We start from the raw sequence: 23,119 nt of genomic DNA on the forward strand, positions 1-23,119 counted from the left end.
ATCCCAGTCTCCAAGCGCTGTGAGATTCCAGGGGTTCCAGGCACTTACCCGGGGTTCGTGTTTCCTTTGCAAATGAAGCACAGCAGAGATTTGGGAGTCTTTATGATATACGGCTTATTTACACATATATACACAGCCTGAGCCTACGATGAAGGGGCTCACAGCATTGACACCCTGAGAGTTCTTTCTTCCCCTGGTGCCACAGCAGCCTTGCCTTCAAAAAGAAACCAGCTGTGGCCTGGCCTCTCTGTAGCTGGCCGCATTTTACAGACTGCAACTATTTTTCTCCCGCCCACATCATCCTCAGCTGCAATACTAAACTCTCCAATCTGCTCACTATCTCAGAGCTCAGGGAGAGGCTCCACCCATTTTCCAGATGGCACAGAATCTTTGCTTTGCTGTTGATCTCCCTGCCTGTCCTATGTTAACTGCCCATTTTGTGGGAATGTTCAGGGTGGCAGGAGAGGATATATTGTTTATTAATATCCTTCCTAACAAGGGATGTGGGTGGTACTGTGGGTTAAACCACAGAGCCTAGGACTTGCCAATCAGAAGGTCAGCGGTTCGAATCCCCACCATGGAGTGAGCTCCCATTGCTCGGTCCCTGCTCCTGCCCACCTAGCAGTTCAAAAGCACGTCAAAGTGCAAGTAGATAAATAGGTACCGCTCCGGCGGGAAGGTAAACGGCGTTTCCGTGCGCTGCTCTGGTTTGCCAGAAGCGGCTTAGTCATGCTGGCCACATGACCCGGAAGCTGTACGCCGGCTCCCTCGACCAATAAAGCGAGATGAGCGCCACAACCCCAGAGTCGGCCACGACAGGACATAATGGTCAGGGGTCCCTTTACCTTTAAGGTAGTCTCTATGGGAGTATATTGTATTTAATTATGGGGTATCAGAGTTTTTAGGGGGCTAACCAGGCTGGGATAGCAGACTTGCTGGTTTTTGAATGTCTGATGTACGTAGTTTTTTGCAATTTCATTCCGTATGGGACAATGACAATAAAGATTCATATTGTGTCGTGTCGTATCTCTCTCCAAAAGTTCTTCCTGATGTTTAGGCACCTTCTCCTTTCTCGCAATTTGAATCCATTGGTTCAGGTCCTTTGCTCTGTCCTGAACCTTTTGCCGGCAGCGTCATTGCGTGCAACCAATTTCTGTTGTGTTGTGCATGAAATGTACAATCCTTTCTGTCGACTCTCTGTGCCCCATTAACGATGTTGTGCTCCCCTTTGACCGTGGGTCATTGCAGCCACAGGAGGAAATGGGATTCATGGTTGAGAGTCATACAGAACCCTAGAACTGGAGAGTTGGAGAGGATCTCAAAGAATCCCTTGCAATGCAGGAATCCCTTGGCTTGGTAGGCTTCAGACTGGCTCTGGTGTAGACAAGCCCCTGATAAACACTTCAATCTTTCTCTCTGCAAAATGAAAGAGAGAGAGAGAACTCCACTTTGGGTGTTTCTGTTTGTTTAATGAAGCAGGAATTGAACTTTGATTACTTTGTTGCTAACACCACTCATTACTGCTTTGCTAAGTGGGAGGATCAATAGCAAAACAGGGGGTTTTTTTAATAAAAAAAGAGAAACCAACAACAAAGTAAGAAAATATCAAACAACTGGAGCCCAAAGCAATCAATTCATACATTAATTAGTGTGAAAATGATTAGGAAATGTCTGAGCAAAAGACAAACTAAATGCATCCCGCTGGATTTCATTTATGAAATTTATGAAACTCACCAGTCATAGCTAATTTTTTTTTTAATTTCAGTGGACAGTTGCAAAATTTGCAAACCGTGCTGCATATTAAGATTGCTTCAAATACTAATTAAAGCCTTAATTAATAGTTTAGTGGAGCTCAAAACAAAGCGCTGTTTGATTTGGGAGACAGAATCCAGGCATTGTAACAAACATGGGGAATGACAGGCTGAAAGTACCGTCACTGCCATTAATTTACGAATCGCCTTCTACACAATTGTGGACTGTTTAAAAAGCAAAGAAAAAAACCGCTTAAAACCACACAACCCCCCCCCCAGCAGATGTGTTTAATGCAACGCAATAGGAAAACCAAGGCTCCTCAAAAAGGCCCATTTATCCAGCTGGGGGAGCCTGCCTGAACAAAACATCTTCAATCATTTCTGAAAAGTGCAGATAGTATCTTGACAGGAGTGCGATTCCACAGAACAGGAGCTGCCACCTAAAAGGCAGAGAGGGCTTCTGGGATTTTTGAAACTTGCAGGAGAAACTTTCCTGCAGATCACGTGACTTGTAAGGTGGTGTCTCAAATAACCTGAGCTTATAGGGACATATGGGTGGCTTTAAAAGAGGATTAGACCAGGCATGGGCAAACTCGGCCCTCCAGATGTTTTGAGACTACAATTCCCATCATCCCTGACCACTGGTCCTGTTAGCTAGGGAAAATGGGAGTTGTAGTCCCAAAACATCTGAATGAACCCCAGTTTCTGGAAACTGCAGGAAGGGGGACTTGCTGTTTGTGGGATGTGATCAATGAGAGGCAGTCAAGTACAACATTCCTTGTAATGCTAGAGAAGACATGCAAGGGAATGTTTGGTCCAGCCAGTCAAAAGTTCCTGTTCCTCCTGGCTGGAGCATCCTTCCTTTTGCATGTGATAGACGGTGGGCGTGACCTAACCTGTTCAGGTAACAAAAGGACGAGTCACGCAGCACACCTCTCTCTTTTTGACTCCCTTCTTCGTTGGACCAGCTTTTAGCTAGGACTGCTCTGCTAGCTCTCAGCTAACAGAAGCACTGGGATTATTCCCCCGTATGGGGTAGATCCACACGTACATATTTGTAACTAAGTCTACCTTCAGGAATCCAACTCTGAACTGATGTGAGTAAACTTCTTTTATTGACTTTGAATAAGATTGTGGCATCTTTATTCCCTTTATTCAAGGGAACTTACCAGGAATGTACAATTCAATCTGAGACAGACTGAATTGTATAATAGTGAGAGGCTCACACGAGCCTGCAACCAGCTATCTGCTGTGCATGTAAAAAGGGGAATATAACTCTGCTAAGTAAAGGAACTTGCGAGCACAAGTTAGGAAGGATATTAACAAACAATATATCCTCTCCTGCCACCCTGAACATTCCCACACTGTTGTGCCTGGGTCTTGCTTGCAAGTTTCCCACTGGGACACCTGGCTGACCACTGTGATGACAGGATGACAGACAAGGTGAGCCACTAGCCTGATGTGCTTATGTTGGTGCCCATGCCTGGAATTTGGTCCAGTAGCAGCTTTGCAGCCCATTCCAGCCCCTTAACCTGGTGCTGTCTGCTGCTGATGGTTATGCCAGATGCCCTCTTCCCTCTCTCATGAGACTTTTGGTGAGGGAGGGCAGGGGCACACGCCAATCCAATGGAATTACCGTATTTTCCGCTCTATTAGACGCACCGGACCAGAGGGCTCACCTCCCACAAAAGCCAGGGGTAGCCACGCGAAGCCTCTGCAGGGCAGTGGGATTAAGGCTCCCAGCTGCCCGGCGGAGGCTTCGAGCCACTAAGGCAGAAGCTAGAACAGCTAGAGGGAGCACTGCGCAGCTTCTCGGGGCTGGAGGGGGAAGCTCCGGTTGCTCTGCCGGCACCCGGGGTTTCCCCCGCCAGCCCCAAAGAGCGGCTCAGAAGCGTGCCACACTCAGCAGTTTAGCTCCAGGGACCACACATTTGCTCCATAAGACACACAGACATTTCCCCTTAGTTTTTAAGAGGAAAAAAGTGCATCTTATGGAGCAAAAAATACGGTAATATTATACCTCAACTGCTGGGTTGGGAGAGTTTGTGCAAGTTTGAATCCCAGGGAATAATAGCAGAACCAGTTGGAAAAGGTTGCAAAGAGATTTTTGTTTTAGTTTTGGCTGGCGGAAATTGACACAGTTCTGGAATGGATCTTGCATGCTTGCTTGCTTCTCATCTGCTCAACCTGCATAAGGGAAAACAAAAAATAATGGCATACAGGTGAAAACATTCCTCTTCAACCAGGCCTTTGGCTTATTAACATTCAACGGCCTTTTAAATGTGTTTGGGGTGTGTTATTGGTTTGTTTTTGTTATATGATGATGTGAACCACCCTGTGGTCTTTGGATGAAAGTCTGCATGCGAATAATAATAATAATAATAATAATAATAATAATAATAATGTAAGTAAATATTTTTTATTTATACCCCGCCCTCCCCGGCCAAGACTCAGGGTGGCTAACATCAAATAACAAATACATTAAAACACAATCAAACAATTGATTAAAATACAGCTTAAAATTGTTGTTGTTGTTGTTTAGTCATGTCAGACTCTTCGTGACCCCCTGGACCAGAGCACGCCAGGCATTCCTGTCTTCCACTGCCTCCCGCACTTTGGTCAAACTCATGTTGGCAGCTTCAAGAACACTATCCAAACATCTTGTCCTCTGTCGTCCCTTTCTCCTTGTGCCCTCCATCTTTCCCAACATCAGGGTCTTTTCCAGGGAATCTTCTCTTCTCATGAGGTGGCCAAAGTCTTGGAGCCTCAGCTTCAGGATCTGTCCTTCCATTGAGCACTCAGGGCTGATTTCCTTCAGAATGGAGAGGTTGGATCTTCTTGCAGTCCATGGGACTCTCAAGAGTCTCCTCCAGCACCAGAATTCAAAAGCATCCATTCTTTGGTGATCAGCCTTCTTTATGGTCCAGCTCTCACTTACATACATCACTACTGGGAAAAACATTTGTTGTTGTTGTTCAGTCATTTAGTCGTGTCCGACTCTTCGTGACCCCATGGACCGGAGAACGCCAGGCACTTCTGTCTTCCACTGCCTCCCGCAGTTTGGTCAAACTCATGCTGGTAGCTTCGAAAACCATAGCTTTAACTATATGGACCTTTGTTGGCAAGGTGATGTCTCTGCTTTTTAAGATGCTGTCTAGGTTTGTCATTGCTTTTCCCCAAGAAGCAGGCATCTTTTAATTTCGTGGCTGCTGTCACCATCTGCAGTGAACCTCAAGTGTTCATCAGGGCCAACTGTCTATGTTGGTCCCACATGAGTTGATAAAATGGCCAAAGAGGTAACTTACAGGGTCCCATAGTGGGGGGTCAAATTGGGCCCGGACTGAAGGCCAGGCGGAACAGCTCCATGTTGCAGGCCCTGCAAAAGGATGTCAAATCCCACAGGGCCCTGGTCTCCTGTGATAGAGCGTTCCACCAGGCTGGGGCCAAAACTGAAAAGGCCTTGGCCCTGGTTGAGGCCAGGTTAACCTCCTTGAGGCCCGGGACCTCCAAGATATTATTATTTGTGGTCCCTAAGGTCCTCCACGGGGCATACCAGGAGAGGTCCCATGAGTACAGGATAATAATAATAATTAATAATAATAATAATAATAATAATAATAATAATATCCACCATACTTACCAGTAGTGATGTATGGAAGTGAGAGCTGGACCATCAAGAAGGCTGATCACCGAAGAATTGAAGCTTTTGAATTATGGTGCTGGAGGAGACTCTTGAGAGTCCCATGGACTGCAAGAAGATCAAACCTATCCATTCTTAAGGAAATCAGCCCTGATTGCTCACTGGAAGGACAGATCCTGAAGCTGAGGCTCCAAGACTTTGGCCACCTCATGAGAAGAGAAGACTCCCTGGAAAAGACCCTGATGTTGGGAAAGATGGAGGGCACAAGGAGAAGGGGACGACAGAGGGCGAGGTGGTCGGACAGTGTTCTTGAAGCTACGAACATGAGCCTGACCAAAGTGCGGGAGGCAGTGGAAGACAGGAGGGCCTGGCGTGCTCTGGTCCATGGGGTCACGAAGAGTCGGACATGACTAAACGACTAAACAACAACAACAACCATACTTAAAAACTTCCTTTTTTTTTTTAATAATTTTTATTGCATTTTTCACAAAAAAGCGAATTTTCACAAACATTACAAAAAGAAGAATTTTCACAAACATTACAAAAGAAAAAGAAAACATAGACAAAAAAAGAAGAGAAAAAAGGAGATTTTAACATAAAAAAAAACTCACTTTCCAATTATAACCTTCAAAACCTTATTTTCCTTACTTCCACCCGCCTCCCGATCTTGTATTCTATGTAATAATTAGTTCAGCAAGCTCAATCTTTGTTCATTTTGATTCTTGATCCCTCCCTTTGTGCTCTTAGTCACTAGAACCCCTTCTTTTCCTTTTCAATGTCCTCAACATTCAAAGATTTTACAGTGTTTTTGTAGATAGACTTTAAACTTCTTCCAGTCCTCTTCCACCTGCTCTTCTCCTTGATCTCGAATTCTGCCGGTCATTTCAGCCAGTTCCATATAGTCTATTACTTGCATCTGCCATTCTTCCAGAGTGGGTAGATCTTGTGTCTTCCAATACTTTGCGATGAGTATTCTTGCTGCTGCTGTAGCGTACATAAAGAAAGTTCTATCCTTCTTTGGCACCAATTGGCCGACCATGCCCAGAAGAAAGGCCTCTGGTTTCTTCAAGAAGGTATACTTAAATACCCTTTTCAGTTCATTATATATCATCTCCCAGAAAGCCTTAATCCTTGGGCACGTCCACCAAAGGTGAAAGAATGTCCCTTCAGTTTCTTTGCATTTCCAACATTTATTATCGGGCAAATGGTAGATTTTTGCAAGTTTGACTGGGGTCATGTACCACCTATATATCATTTTCATAATATTCTCTCTTAAGGCATTACATGCCGTGAATTTCATACCGGTGGTCCACAACTGTTCCCAGTCAACAAACATAATGTTATGACCAATGTCTTGTGCCCATTTTATCATAGCAGATTTTACCGTTTCATCCTCAGTATTCCACTTCAACAGCAGGTTATACATTCTCGACAATATCTTAGCATTGGGTTCTAACAATTCTGTTTCCAACTTTGATTTTTCCACCTGGAAACCAATTTTCCTGTCCAAGTGATAGGCCTCTCTTATTTGAAAATAATGTAACCAGTCTCGCACCTTATCCTTAAGTTTCTCATAGCTTTGCAATTTCACTTTATCTCCCTCCTGCTCCAGAATTTCCCAATATTTTGGCCAGTTAGATTCCATATTAAGCTTTTTTAAGGCCTTTGCTTCCATAGGTGAGAGCCACCTAGGGGTTTTATTTTCCAATAAATCTTTGTATTTCATCCAGACATTAAACAATGCTTTCCTGACAATATGGTTTTTAAATGTCTTGTACACTTTAGCCTTACCGTACCACAAGTATGCATGCCACCAAAAAACGTTATCATATCCTTCCAAATCTAAAATGTCCGTGTTTTCAAGAAGTAGCCAATTCTTCAACCAGCAAAAAGCTGCTGCTTCATAATATAACTTAAAGTCCGGCAGGGCAAACCCCCCTCTTTCCTTTGCGTCAGTGAGAATTTTGTATTTTATTCTGGGCTTTTTGCCCTGCCAGACAAATCTAGAAATTTCTTTTTGCCACTTCTCAAAACAGACCATTTTGTCAATGATTTGTAACGTCTGAAACAAAAACAACATTCTTGGCAGTACATTCATTTTGATAACAGCAATTCTACCCAGTAAGGAAAGTTTCAAATTTGTCCAAATTTCAAGATCTTTTTTCACTTCTGACCAACACTTCTCATAATTATCTTTAAATAAATTTACATTCTTCGAAGTCAAGTTCACCCCTAGGTATTTCACTTTTTTCACCAATGTTAAACCTGTTTCTTCCTGAAACCTTTCCTTCTCTACTGCTGTCAAATTTTTCTCTAAAACCATAGTTTTAGATTTATTCAATTTAAAACCTGCCACCCGACCAAATTCTTGTATTATTTCCAGTGCTCTTTTAGAACTAGGGATTGGCTCCTGTAGTGTCAGTACTAGGTCATCTGCGTAGGCTTTAAGTTTGTAGTGTTTAACTCCAACCTGTATACCCTGAATCTGTTGGTCCCTTCTAATCATGTTCAGCAAGACCTCCAGGACTGAAATAAAAAGCAAAGGGGAAATTGGGCAGCCTTGTCGTGTCCCTTTCTCTATCTTAACTTCTTCCGTAACTGCATTATTCACTATTAATTTCGCCTTCTGTTCTGAGTAAATCGCACCTATACTGTTTCCAAACCTTTCTCCAACCCCTATCCCTTGCAAATTTTTCCTCATAAAACTCCAAGAAATATTGTCAAAGGCTTTCTCCGCATCAATAAATATCAAGACAGCTTTTGTGTTTATATTAACTTGTAGCTTTTCCAAAATGTCAATTAAGTTTCTCGTGTTATTTGACAATTGTCTGCCTGGGAGAAAGCCAGCTTGGTCTTTATGAATCATTGTTGCTAAAACTTTTTTCAATCTTCTAGCTAGAATATCAGCAAAAATTTTATAATCCACATTAAGTAGGGATATGGGGCGGTAGTTCTTTAGTTGTGTCTTTTCTATCTCATTTTTCGGTATAAGCGTGATGTAAGCTTCTTTCCACGACTCCGGCGCTCTTTTCCCTTCCATTATTTCATTGCCAATCTCCATTAGAGGTTGAATTAAATAATCTTTCATGTCTTTGTAGTATTTGGAGGTTAGCCCATCCGGGCCTGGAGACTTGCCTAGTTGCAGGTTCTTAATGGCACCTTCAACCTCCTGTTCAGAAATTTTGTCATTCAGTATTAATTTATTCTCTTGAGATATTTTTTGTAATCCATTTGTTTCCAAAAATTTCTCGATTTTGATCTCATTCTGTGGCCCTTGTGAATACAGTTGTTTAAAGTATCTCTGGAAGCAGTCTTGAATCTCCCGTGGTTTTGTATATTTCTTCCATTTACTTCAAGATTGATGACAGTATTTAATTTCTGTCTTTTCTTCAGCTGCCAAGCTAGCAGCTTTCCACACTTATTGGCCGATTCGAAGGTTTTTTGTCTCATTTGTTTAATTTTCCATTCTATATCCTGGTTGACCATTTTCAAATATTGTGCCTGATGTAATTTAATTTCTCGTAGAATATCCTGTGACTTAGGTTTAATCCTTAATCTCTTCTCGCTTCCAAGTAGGTTGTTCACAGTTTAGGGGACAACTCAAAATCAGTTTTCTTACTATTGACCAAGGATCCTTGAAACCTACTCCCATGTAGGGCAGCCCAACAAGGAGAATTAAGGAGGGAAATGAGATGAGTCATAACCACAATGGTTTCCCTACTTCTGGCGGCCCTTTGAAGTCTTCTTCCCTGATGAAATTCAGACTATCCCCTTCTGAAGGTATGAGATTACCTGTAATGGTGCAAAACTGCTAAGACCAGCAGATCCAATTTTCTCCTGCTTTCAAGACTGGACTAGCGTAAGTGAATTTGGCATATATATCCCTAGGCATTTGCAGTCATGAGGCAGAGAACGGAAACCGTGGGGCTGGTGGGGTTGTTCTTTTTTAAAAGAAAATCCACACTTTGGATCTGAGGTCCTTTTCATTTCCCTTTGGGCTCCTGAGAGAGAGAGCGTGTTTTTCAAAGCTTCCTCCAGAAGCCACGAAGGCTGGGAAATTGCTTTTCAGAAATGAAAGCGGGGAGCCACGATTTCATGGAGCATTGCAGTGTCAGGCTCCACAAAACTCCCAGCATTGCAAGACTTGCGATTAAGGCATTAGAGCTGGCAATTCTGCGGTAATAGATAGGGAAAGGGATTCAAAGCACCTCACGCTTCCTTCTGTAGTTAGGAGCAAACTGTGAAAAGTGGAATTAAAAGCACTTTTTTTCCTTTCTTTTTTTTTTGCCAATGGAGGAGCTGCTTACTCAGGGCCCACTCCAGGGAAATGTAGACTGCAATTCTGCCTTTCCTAGCAGAATGCCAAAGCGAGGCAAGCTCACAACAGAGGTCTTTGGAGGGCAGCGCTTCCATCAAAGCGCCATGAGCTCATAACCCCTTTCTGCCCATTGAGGTCTCTCCAGCATCTTCACTGCTCAGCCCCAAATGTCCTTCGACTGCACTGTAGCTAGAAGGGCAATTCAAGCACAGCTGGTGTTGGAAAAACGCCCTGAGGGTGCCTGCAAGCCCCCAAAACTCTGAGCATCCTCTGGTATGTGCAGCTCTGGAAAAGGCATTTCCCTTCTTCTCCAGGCTGCTCCAGGGACATATACCAGCTGCTATATGCACACTAATCTTCTGGCAAAACACAGCAAGAAGAGCGAGACATCGTAGACCTAAACTACTATTTATTTACACATTATATACAGACAAAAGCATAATGGCATCCCTTTCTCTCCAGCTCCGAAGAAGACCATTTAAGAAGGTTAACCCTTCTTAGACTCACCCCTCCCTGAGGGGGTGGAGTCACGCTCTGTTGTTTTATCCAATGCCTAAGCCAACACAGTGGTACCTCAGGTTACATACGCTTCAGGTTACAGATGCTTCAGGTTACAGACTCCGCTAACCCAGAAATAGTGCTTCAGGTTAAGAAATTTGCTTCAGGATGAGAACAGAAATCGCACAGCAGCAGCAGGAGGCCCCATTAGCTAAAGAAGAAGAAGAAGAAGAGTTTGGATTTGATATCCCGCCTTTCACTCCCTTTAAGGAGTCTCAAAGCGGCTAACATTCTCCTTTCCCTTCAACCCCCACAACAAACACTCTGTGAGGTGAGTGGGGCTGAGAGACTTCAGAGAAGTGTGACTAGCCCAAGGTCACCCAGCAGCTGCATGTGGAGGAGCGGAGACGCGAACCCAGTTCACCAGATTACGAGGCTACAGCTCTTAACCACTACAACACACTGGCTCTCCAAGAGAACAAAACAAAACAAGCAAGTAAAGGTGCAAGTACATTACAGCGGAAGAAACAAGACCGTCTTCCATTTCCCACGCTCTTCTCAGACAGGCATGTGCTTTACAACGAGCTCATCTGCAGCGTCGGAGGAGTGAAATTGCTAACATCCTCCCCCATTTCAGGTATCCGATGCTGCACACAACGTAACAGGCTGTTTTTGACTATGTAGCTTCTATTTCAAACACAATTCAACATATAATATCTCACAAAGTGTAATTCCATACACCAACACATCATGCAAACGGAACATATCAAGATAAATTAAAGTCCAGTGGGTGCTCAGGAGATAAAGTCCATTCGGCTCCTAAATTGGCATATTGGCATTAACCACAATATGGGATACTTATCTTATGATGTTCCACGTATCGCTGCTTTGAGGATTCTACTGTTCCTTGTATGTAGATATCGGATCAGATGGAAAACTTGAAGGTATGGCATGACAAGAATCCCAGGATAATACCTTGTTTCGCCCAACCGGGCTTTGTCAGTCGTGTATACTCTAAATTTAAAAAAAACCCATGATATAACAGAATCCTTGTACAAAACTAAGTAACGTAACATACAAATTAAACAACAAGTTTACATACCATATTCTTGTATGATGGAAATATGGAACAAAATAAATTCAGTTAATCCAATCACTGGCCAGAGTTCCTTTTTAGAGGCAGTAAAATGCCTGACCATTTTGCAATTCTGGTTATCTTCCTTCCATGGGACTAGAGCCTTAGCTCTGTTCCTGTCTGAGGAAACAGTGTTGGCCCTGGCAGCCTCTGGGTGTGGTTTCGCCTCCTTTGAGGACAAACCCTATACCCCTTGCAAGACCTCAGGTTTGGAAACCTGTTTTGAGCCACTAGCCGCAGTGTCAGAGGAGTGAAATTGCTACCAGCTGTGTCTGCCAGGCAACGAGGCACCAGGAAGGCCAACATGTGGTGCAGTGGTTAGAGTGCCAAGTTCACTGGCTGTGACCTTGGGCCAGTTCCTGCCTCTCAGCCTGTCCTACCTCACAGGGTTGTTGTGGGGATTAAAGGGGGCCTAGTAACTAGTGAGTAGCTGTTGCTCAGCTGGTGTGGCGCTGCAAAAGATGGGGTTTTGCTGCAAAATTGTTGCTGCACTGGCACTGTTTTGGAGTGAATCAGACCACTTTGGGTTTTGGAGTGATAGTTACAACTCCAGGTTGGAGCAGCAGCAGAGGCAGAGAAAGGTGGGGACTTCCTCCTCCTCCTCCTCCTCCTCCTCCTCCTCCTCCTCCTCCTCCTCCTCCTCTTCTTCTTCTTCTTCTTCTTCTTTCCTCTTCCTCTTCCTCTTCCTCTTCCTCTTCTTCTTTTCCTCATAGCAGAGTAAGATTGTCTTCCATGAACATGGTTTGAACAATGAGTCCGTAAGTGACTGTGGAGGCCAAATCTGGATCCACATGTCCTTCCACAGTGGGGACATTGGTTTCCAGGTGGGAGTTGATCACGGTGTGAATTTGCCTTCCTCTTAGCATGTTTCTCCCTTGCGTCCTGAGTTCGAGTGTCTTCAAAGCCGATGACACCTTTGGTCAAGGCAGTTCTCCAACTGGAGCGCTCGCAGGCCAGTGTTTCCTAGTTGTCAGTGTTTATACTACATTTTTTTAGATTTGCCTTGAGAGAGTCTTTAAACCTCTTTTGTTGACCACCAGCATTACGCTTTCCATTTTTAAGTTCGGAATAGAGTATTTGCTTTGGAAGACGATCATCAGGCATCCGCACAACATGACCAGTCCAACGAAGTTGATGTCGAACCAACGAAGTTGATGTCGAAGAATCATTACTTAACACTGGTGATCTTTGCTTCTTCCAGGACACTGACATTACTTCGCCTGTCTTCCCAAGTGATGTGTAATGATAAAAATCATTGAAAAATGATAAAAATCATGAAAAATACTTGAATGTACAAAATACAAGCCATCAGAGAACACCTTTCCCTCTTTGTCCTGCTTCTACCAGCAGGTGAGGACTATTTTATTTTGACAGGCCTTTGGGAACTGTTTTAAAAAAAAATATGAAAGGGGTTTTAGCAGTGCTGTGCTGTTTTTACAATCTGCATTGTAAAATGTAATAGTTGTGTTATTATACAGTTTTAATTCTGATAGGGTTTAACTACTATAAGCTATTACCTTTTATATCTTTTTAGCTTTCTGCATTTTATCTGTGTTGTTTCAATTTGCGTAAGCCTTGAATCATGGAACTATTGATTTGTAGAGTTGGAAGGGGCCTCTATGTTCCATCTAGTCCAGCCCCTGCAATGCAGGAATCCCAGCTCAAGCATCCCTGGCAGGCGGCCCTCCAAACTCTGCTTAGAAACCTCCAAGGAAGGAGTGCCCACAGCCTCCCAAGTGAGTCTGTTCCACTGTTGAACAGCTCTCACTTGAAAGTGTGAGATATACGGGTAAATAAAAATAACAATAATACATTTCTAGCCAGTGTGGCCTAGTGGTTACAGTGCCAGGCTAGGACCTGGGAGACCAGGGTTCAAATCCCTATTCATGAAGCTCAGTGTGTGTGTGTGTGTGTGTGTGTGTGTGTGTGTGTGTGTGTGTGTGAAACAATTTTATTAATTTTCCAAAAATAACAAAGATAAATCAATAGCAATATCAAATCGAAACAACGCAAAAAAAACTTGACTTCCCCCTGGTCCTTTCCTTGGTTCCATTGTTTATCAACATACTGCATGTCCATTGTAAAGTTATAAACCATTGAATTACTTACTGTCCATTCAAAATTAAATTACAAGAGTTGCCCCCCCCCAATGGCTGGCATTGTGCAGCTATGGCCACCCCAATAATAATAATTTATTATTTATACCCCGCCCACCTGGCTGGGTTTCCCCAGCCACGCTGGATGGCTTCCAACAAAGTATTAAAATACAGTGGTCTGTTAAACATTAAAAACTTCCCTAAACAGGACTGTCTTCAAATGTCTTCTAAAAGTTTGGCAGTTATTTTTCTCTTTGACAACTGGTGGGAGGGTGTTCCACAGGGAGGGTGCCACTACCGAAAAAGCCCTCTGCCTGTAACATGGCTTCTCGCAATAAGGGAACCGCCAGAAGGCCCTCGGAGCTGGACCTCAGTGTCTGGGCTGAACGATGGGGGTGGAGACGCTCCTTCAGGTCTACTGGGCCGAGGCCGTTTAGGGCTTTCAAGGTCAGCACCAACACTTTGAATTGTGCTTGGAAACTTACTGGGAGTCAATGCAGATCTTTCAGGACCAGTGATATGTGGTTTCGGCGGCCACCAGTCTAGCTGCCGCATTCTGGATTAGTTGTAGTTTCCGGGTCACCTTCAAAGGTAGCCCCATGTAGAGCACATTGCAGTAGTCCAAGCGAGAGATAACCAGAGCATGTACCACTCTGGTGAGACAGTCCGTGGGTAGGGAGGGTCTCATCCTGAGTACCAGATGGAGCTGATAAACAGCTGCCCTGGATACAGAATTGACCTGTGCCTCCATGGACAGCTGTGAGTCCAGAATGACTCCCAAGCTGCACACCTGGTCCTTCAGGGGCACAGTTGCCCCATTCAGGACCAGGGAGTCCCCCACAATATCCATGGTAATTTGGGGGTGCTGGCGGATAGTTGCCCCCCGGCACTACATCTGCTAAAGATGGCCCTGGATGCAAATGCAATAAGTAGGTAAAAATAAGCACTCTTCCCCCAGTAGGTGAACTGTTCCAGTGCAGATGGAGTCTGGGGTTGGGATGCTTTGAAATGAGTGACACCTGCACACACAGAACTGACCCAGCCATTTGAGCTGATCCGGATCCTTCAAAGGGCTGCGTTACCCAACTCCCTGCCCGTTTGGATCAGCCTTGCCACCGCGGGGCAAAAGCTGTCACGTCCATCTTTGTTCCGTCGAGACTGCCTGCTCTCTCTTTTGCGAAAAGGACAGGTCTGGTTTTGCAGGGAATTGACAATATTATGTGAAACTGCCCAGCTCGTCAGTCGCAGCGTAGAAAACGCACCGGAGGCTACAGTTAGTGCAGGACGCTGCAGCACGATTGCTAACAGGAGCCAGGCCTTGTCGGCAGAGAACTCCTTCGCTGCTCAGAGATCTGCGCTGGTGGCGGATTTGCTACCAGGCTGGGTTCAAGGGGTTATTGTTAGTACATGGAGCCCTTGACAACTTGGAACAGGTTTTTCTGCAAAATCATATTCCCCCTTGACTGGCAGAATTATTACAGGTGTCACACAATCCCCACTGGGTGTTTGTAAGGAATCCCTTTTAAGTGTGCCAGCATCTACACTTCGGAACTCCCTGCCTCATGACAACAGGCAGTCTCCTTCATTGTAAAATACATTTAAATGTATTTTTAATTTTTTGTTAGAAGCCACCCAGAGTGGCTGGGGAAACCCAGTCAGATGGGTGGAGTAGATATAATAAATTATTATTATTATTATTATTATTATTATTATTACTCTTTCGGTGCCTGCTAAAAACATTTCTACTCAGTCTGTAATTTTAACCTTTCAAAAGTCTTCAAACATTGTGGTTGATTCTCCTTATTGGTGATTTTCTTGTTTTTTCTTTGTTGTTTTTTCTTTCCAATCAAGCGGTGTATAAAATTTTATGAAATAAATAAATAAACCTTCATAAATTAGGAAATATTCCCTGACAAAATAGGCCCTTCATTTGAGTTCACAGGGCAATCCCTTGACTCTCTTAATGACCCCAAATATTTTCTCTGTGGCAAAAAAGAAACACCTTGGAAAAACCTTTTCCGATAGAGACCGGCTGAGTTCTTTTCACTTGCAAATCCTTCAAATCCTGTGAATGGGCAATCCCTCTGCAAAACCAGCTAAAGGCAGAGCAGCCCTGTTGGAAAGAACATCATTGTGCATGAATGGGACATGCCCTTGACAATGGATTCAAAAGGGAAGGCATTTGCTATTCTTAAATAATAGCCCAGACTGTCAAGGACAAGGCAATCAGCCAGCATTGTTAGGTATCTTGAGAGACAGGGGATGAGTCGCTCTTTCAAATTACTGTGATGCGTGTATGTTGCTTGTGGGTGGCCTTTGGCTAAGCCTAGGGGATTTCTGGGACACGGGTGGCACTGTGGTCTAAACCACTGAGCCTCTTGGGCTTGCCGATCAGAAGGTCGGCAGTTCGAATCAATAGGAGTATAGCATCTAGATCAAGGGAAGTAATAGTGCCACTGTATTCTGCTCTGGTCAGACCTCACCTGGAGTACTGTGTCCAGTTCTGGGCACCACAGTTCAAGAAGGACACTGACAAACTGGAACGTGTCCAGAGGAGGGCAACCAAAATGGTCAAAGGCCTGGAAACGATGCCTTATGAGGAACAGCTAAGGGAGCTGGGCATGTTTAGCCTGGAGAAGAGGAGGTTAAGGGGTGATATGATAGCCATGTTCAAATATATAAAAGGATGTCACATAGAGGAGGGAGAAAGGTTGTTTTCTGCTGCTCCAGAGAAGCGGACACGGAGCAATGGATCCAAACTACAAGAAAAAAGATTCCACCTAAACATTAGGAAGAACCTCCTGACAGTAAGAGCTGTTTGACAGTGGAATTTGCTGCCAAGGAGTGTGGTGGAGTCTCCTTCTTTGGAGGTCTTTAAGCAGAGGCTTGACAACCATATGTCAGGAGTGCTCTGATGGTGTTTCCTGCTTGGCAGGGGGTTGGACTCGATAGCCCTTGTGGTCTCTTCCAACTCTATGATTCTATGATTCTATGAATCCCCACGATGGGGTGAGCTCCCATTGCTCGGTCCCTGCTCCTGCCAACCTAGCAGCTCGAAAGCACGTCAAAGTGCAAGTAGATCAATAGGTACCGCTCCAGCGGGAAGGTAAACAGCGTTTCCATGCCCTGCTCTGGTTTCGTCAGAAGCGGCTTAGTCCTGCTGGCCACTTGACCTGGAAGCTGTACGCTGGCTCCCTCGGCCAGTAAAGCAAGATGAGCGCCGCAACCGCAAAGCCAGCCACGACTGGACCTAATGGTCATGGCTTATTTTACCTTTATCTTTAGGGGATTTCTAAAGTCTTCAAAAGTTGTTGCACGCCTTTGCTCTGGGTCCTCACCTTCTTGCCAGGGTCCGGGAGGAATTCTGTTGCAACAGGGGGAAAACGGTTTTCCTTGCTTTCCTCAACTGCTTCCTGCCTCCACCCATTGTTCCCTGCCTGATAATGAACTTAAGGGATAGGGATAGGGAGCTGGGCTGTAAAAGTTAACCCCAAATTTCCATATAACAGATTCATTGTCAAAGGGAATGGGCAGGGGGGGGGACAGGTGAGTCATGAGGGATGCTGAGGGCTGTGTGAGCCATGGGGAGATTGCCATCCTTGCTGCATTCCAAGTGGGGCTTTGAGAGTAATAATAATAATAATAATAATAATAATAATAATAATAATTGCGGGGTTGCGGCGCTCATCTCGCTTTATTGGCCGAGGGAGCCAGCGTACAGCTTCCGGGTCATGTGGCCAGCATGAGTGAGCCGCTTCTGGCGAACAAGAGCAGCGCATGGAAATGCCGTTTACCTTCCCACCAGAGCGGTACCTATTTATCTACTTGCACTTTGAAGTGCTTTCGAACTGCTAGGTTGGCAGGAGCAGGGACTGAGCAACGGGAGCTCACCCGGTGACAGGGATTTATTTGAACCGTTGACCTTCTGATCATCAAGTCCTATGCTCTGTGGTTTAACCCACAGCGCCACCCGTGTCCCACACAGCATATATAAAAACCTAATAAAGCAAAAACATTAAGAACTTCCCTAAACAGGGCTGCCTTCAGATGTCTTCTAAAAGTTACATAGTTCTTTATCTCCTTGGATTCTTATCTCATTATACATGACAAAGCCATTTTTCACCTTCTCACCCCTTGCTTTTTCCTGTAAGACCTATTGCAGTCGTTAAGAGTCGTCAACAGGCTCATCACAGCTATCTGCCAATCACCCAATCCCACCACCCTTCTGAGTAATACCCCTCCCCACCTTCTCACTATATAGAAGGGTCTGGTGACTTCTGTTTCAGTGTATCTGAAGAAGTGTGCATGCACACGAAAGCTCATACCAAGAACTGACTTAGTTGGTCTTTAAGGTGCTACTGGAAGGAATTTTTTTGTTTTGTTTTGACTTTATCTCCTTGACACCTGGAGGGAGGGCGTATGGGCTCTGTGATCCTTAGATGAAGGGTGGTGTATTAAGTAATAAAATTGAAATGAAATGAAATTCTTACCTACGCAGGAGATGTGGAATGTGCCAGGGGAGGTGGGGGTGAGAATTCAATTTTGGATGAGAAGAAGTTTTGGAGGGACAGAGAGCAGGCGGTGAAGCCGCTGAGCAGCCAGAGAAATGGTGGGCGCTGCTCCTTACACAGACCGGCAGCAGCAGCCAGAGGGTCAGCTGGACATTGGAACATGCAGCCCAGTAGCAAGGCATCCCAGGGGGGTTGGACTAGATGACCGTTGGATGTCTCTTCCAACACTGCCATTCTGGAAAGGGGCAAAGCGTCTGTCTCTGGAGGCTTAAGAGCAGTGATGGGACAAACCAGGCATCCTGCTGTACGTTGAATCACATGAATACCTCTCTCTCTCTCCTCTCCTCCTCCTCCTCCTCCTCCTCCTTCTTCCTCTCCCCCTCCTCCCCCTCCCCCTCCTCCCCTCCTCCTCCTCCTCCTCCTTCTCCTTCTCTTTCTCCTTCTCCTTCTCCTTTTCCTTCTCCTCCTCCTTCTTCTCTTTCTCCTCCTCCTCCTCCTCCTCCTCCTCCTCCTCCTCCTCCTCCTCTTTCTCCTCCTCCTCCTCCTCTTCCTCCTCCTTCTCTTTCTCCTCCTCCTCCTCCTCTTCTTCCTCCTTCTTCTCTTTCTCCTCCTCCTCCTCCTCCTCTTTTTCCTCCTCCTCCTCCTCTTCCTCCTCCTTCTCTTTCTCCTCCTCCTCCTCCTCTTCTTCCTCCTTCTTCTCTTTCTCCTCCTCCTCCTTCTCCTTCTTCTCCTTCTTCTCCTCCTCCTCCTTCTTCTCTTTCTCCTCCTCCTCCTCCTCCTCTTCCTTCTCCTTCTTCTCTTTCTCCTCCTCCTCTTCCTCCTCCTCCTTCTCTTTCTCCTCCTCCTCCTCCTCCTCTTCCTCCTCCTTCTCTTTCTCCTCCTCCTCCTCTTCTTCCTCCTTCTTCTCTTTCTCCTCCTCCTCCTCCTCTTCTTCCTCCTTCTTCTCTTTCTCCTCCTCCTTCTCCTTCTTCTCCTCCTCCTCCTTCTTCTCTTTCTCCTCCTCCTCCTCCTCCTCTTCCTTCTCCTTCTTCTCTTTCTCCTCCTCCTCTTCCTCCTCCTCCTTCTCTTTCTCCTCCTCCTCCTTCTCCTTCTTCTCCTCCTCCTCCTTCTTCTCTTTCTCCTCCTCCTCCTCTTCCTCCTCCTTCTTCTCTTTCTCCTCCTCCTCCTCCTCCTCCTCTTCCTCCTCCTCTTCTTCCTCCTTCTTCTCTTTCTCCTCCTCCTCCTTCTCCTTCTTCTTCTCCTCCTCCTTCTTCTCTTTCTCCTCCTTCTTCTCCTCCTCCTCCTCCTCCTTCTCCTTCTCCTTCTCCTTCTTCTCCTTCTCCTCCTTCTTCTCTTTCTCCTCCTTCTCCTTCTTCTTCCTCTCCTCCTCCTCCTTCTCCTTCTCCTTCTCTCTCTTTTTCAGGGCAGTCGTCCTTCTGCTTGCCTCCACCCTCACCTTCTCTCTCTCTCTCTTGAATCTTTTTGCGGTCTGGGCTTGCTGTTCCTCCAGTCAGTAGTCAGGAAGCCCTTACCCCAAAAAGTATTTGCGAGGGATCAAGTCGTCTCCGCAGGAAACCAAGGAGGACTGTGGATGCAAAGGTAGGCAAAGCTCAAGGCCACGTGGATGTTTGCAGGCACGAGAGAGCATTGGGGTTGGGGGGGTGTCCCTTTGTGGATCAGCAGCCCACCCCACCCTTGGGGGAACATGGAGCAGCATGGAATCATGGAATTGTGGACCTGGAAGGGTCCTCGAGTCCAACCCCCTGCAGAACCTCCATGGCTGATGGCCATCCAGCTTCTGCTTAAGAACCTCCAAGGAAGGAGAGTCCATCGGACACAGGTCTCTGGGCACGGGAGGTGAGTTACGTCACCTCTTTCAATTTTAGTCCCTATTTCTAAACTTTCATCCATCCATGTCAATCAGCATATGCACATTTTATGTAAATCCACATCTCCTTTTGCCCTATGTCTTTGACAACTGCCATTCTGACTGTGCATCGCTCAGGCAAGTGAGCCAAGCTGTGTAAAATAAATCATCTTGATAATCTGATTTTTTTTTGGGGGGGGGAATGGGGATAACACGGTTTCCTTCCCAGGCCTGACACTGCAGTCCAACAGTCCCTGAACAGAAGGAAACCCCTGAGCCCACTGCGTCGCTCCATCGCACAGTCTTTGGGGCAAAATCTCCCTAGGACATTGTCTACTCCAGTCCTACCAACTTGGAGCCTGTAGCTTTCTTGAATGTGAATGTTTGACAGCGGAATGGACAACCTGGGAAGGTGGAGGGCTCTCCTTCATCTGAGGTTCTTAAGCAGAGGTTGGGTGACCATCTGCCAGGTGTCCTTTATCTGAGATTCCAGCACTGTGGGGTCCCTGTTCTATGATTCTCTGTTTTGAAGTGATGTTATTATTAATATTTTCTTGAGTAACAATAGAACATACTGAGTCTATTTTCAAGTCGGTGAATCATTCAGACATGACAACAGTCCTATGATTCATTGAAGGTTTTAAAAAGAGGTCAGATGGCCACCTGTCAGGGATTTTTAGCTGCCATTCCTGCACTGCGGGGGGATAGACTAGATGTCCTCTGGGGGTCCCTTCCAACTCTACACTTCCGTGATGCTAAATGGTGTGGGGTGTGAAACACAGAGCAGTCAAATACAACATTCCTAGAGTGGACATAAAAGGGGATGTCTGGACCAGCCAGTCGGAACTTCCTGTTTCCTCCTGGGCTGGGACAAACCTCCTCTACATGTGACCAGAGGTGGGCGTGGCCTCACCTGTGCAGGTAACGACAAAAGCACAGGGCAGGGCAGCCATCTCTCTCTCTTTGAATATATGCATCGAAGAAGCAACATCTGCTTAGCCAAAGATGCTCTCTCCCAGCCAAGAGAGGACAAAGGAACTTTCTCCTTATGGGATAGATTCCAGGTGTATATATTTTGTAACTTAAGTCTGCCTTCTGGGATCCTTCTGTGAACAGAATGTGAGTAAACTCTTTTATATACTTTGATACAAGACTGTGTCGTATCTATTCTTTTAAGAGGGAATAAAGGGGAATTATCAGGAAACTTATTTTAGAGGCTTAAACAAGCCTAGCAAAGATGTAATAATAATAATAATAATAATAATAATAATTTATTATTTCTACCCCACCCATCTAGCTGGGTTTCCCCAGCCACTATGGGCAGCTCCCAAAAGAATATTAAAATACAATAGTCTATTAAACATTAAAAGCTTCCCTAAACAGGGCTGCCTTCAAATGTCTTCTAAAAGTCTGGTAGTTGTTTTTCTCTTTGACATCTGGTGGGAGGGCGTTCCACAGGGTGGGTGCCACCACCAAGAAGGCCCTCTGCCTGGTTCCCTGTAGCTTTGCTTCTTGCAAAGAGGGAACCGCCAGAAGGCCCTTGGTGCTGGACCTCAGTGTCCGGGCTGAACAATGGGGGTGGAGACGCTCCTTCAGGTATACTGGACCGAGGCCATTTAGGGCTTTAAAGGTCAGCACCAACACTTTGACTTGTGCTCGGAAACGTACTGGGAGCCAATGTAGGTCTTTCAAGACCAGTGTTACGTCGTCTCGGCGGCCACTCCCAGTCCCCAGTCTAGTTGCCGCGTTCTGGATTAGTTGTAGTTTCTGGGTCCGCTGCACAAGTTTAAAAAGGGGGGTGTTAAATTATAGAACTTGTTAACACAAGTTGGGAAGGATATAATTAAACACTCTCCTGCCTCCCTGAACATTCCCACCACTGGCTCTCCCTTGCCACCCTGCCCGCCTCCCCCAGCCCCAGCAAGCCCCCTTCCCCCTGCCTTTCTGCTGACTCTTGTCTAGAGCAGGGCTCCATCCCCCTATGGCCCCCTCCAAGGTCGCTGTCCCAGCTGGCCTTTGCTCTCCCTCCTCCGGCCGGCTCCCCCCCCCCCGCACGCACACCGGTCTCTTCCCTGAGCAGCGCCAGCCTCTGGGCAGCTGAGAGTAATTGGATCCGGCGTTGTGGTGACAGGCGAGCTGGAGGACAGTGAAAGGGTTTCTCACCCTTCGGAGGGAGGAGAGTTGTGGCGTTTTTTGCACGGAAGGTAATGCTTGACAAATAGCTTGCCCTAGAAACTTCACATTTGGTTTATTCATGTATCCTCTATGGGCACAAGTGCCTTTGACGAAGAGGGATCCGGGAGGCCGGCTGGTGAAAACGGCAGAAGCTGCCACTCTCCCCCCCCCCCCGCCCCCGCTCAGGCCAGAAGCACTGCATGACTTTCAGGGAGCAAAAGGCAGGAAGCAGGGAGAGGTGGAGAGATGGAGAGGCTGTGTCCTTCTTTGCAGCAGCCAGGCACGGATCCTGGACTGGCTGCGCAGAAGGGGACACTGAGGCACAAGGATGGGGGGGTGGCAGGAAGCCTGGGGTAGGAGCGTTTGCCCTGCAGATACCCAGAGGGCAGAATCCAAGCCAAGTCTCGTTCCAAAGAGCTTTTCTGTTCCAGGTGCATAGAATCATTGAATTGTTGATTTGGGAGGCACCCCAAAGGTCATCTAGCCCAACCCCCTGAAATGCAGGAACCACAACTAAAGCATCCCTGACAGGGGGCCGTCCAAGCTCTGCTGGAAAACCTCCACCACCTTCAGAGGGAGTCCGTTCCACCGCCAAGCAGCTCTTCCTGTCAAAAAGTTCTTTCTAACTTTGAGCCAACAGCTCCTTTCTTGCAACTTGAAGCCATGGGTTTGTTGCAGGAAAAATCCGAGGGCTCCCTTGGACAAAACAAAGACACCAACCAGGATAACTTGGAGCAAAACAGCAGCCTGTAGGCTTGCCCTTTATTGAACTGTTGCAACAGGGTATTCCCCTCACTTGCAGGAGAGAGGAAAGACCCAGAAGAATAGTGTGCAAGGTCTTATAAAAACTTTTGAAATTCCCCTCCTCTAGATCAAGCCCACCCCCAGAAACATCATGCATACATTACAGAAAGGAGGGGTTGAGGGAGGAGTTGTGGTGGTAACATCATGCATACATTACAGAAAGGAGGGGTTGAGGGAGGAGTTGGTGGTAACCTGAGTGTCTTGTCACCTGGCTGGTTCCTCCCTTCCCCCCTCCCCATGAGTCACTTCAGGAGACAAAGGGGAGTTTGCAGTTTCCTGCCCCCTGAGGGAAGATCTGATCAGTGTCCTTTGTTTCAGTCCATGCTGAATCCACTCCCATATGCA

The 23,119-nt window shown here is 46.0% G+C and overlaps 2 long non-coding RNA genes across 2 annotated transcripts in view; one reads left to right on the forward strand and one right to left on the reverse strand.

The window, feature by feature from the left end:
• Positions 1 to 23,119, reverse strand: part of LOC307225316 — a 110,113-nt gene that overhangs the window by 48,294 nt on the left and 38,700 nt on the right. The gene's annotated exons all lie outside the window — the stretch shown is intronic.
• Positions 1 to 23,119, forward strand: part of LOC307225369 — a 34,542-nt gene that overhangs the window by 8,805 nt on the left and 2,618 nt on the right. Inside the window, exon 2 of the long non-coding RNA XR_013842940.1 lies at positions 19,352 to 19,527. This is a non-coding gene — a long non-coding RNA (uncharacterized lncRNA). The remainder of the gene's footprint in view (positions 1 to 19,351; positions 19,528 to 23,119) is intronic.

Source organism: Podarcis cretensis, assembly GCF_951804945.1.
Source record: "Podarcis cretensis genome assembly, chromosome: 10".
Taxonomy (NCBI): Eukaryota; Metazoa; Chordata; class Lepidosauria; order Squamata; family Lacertidae; genus Podarcis; species Podarcis cretensis.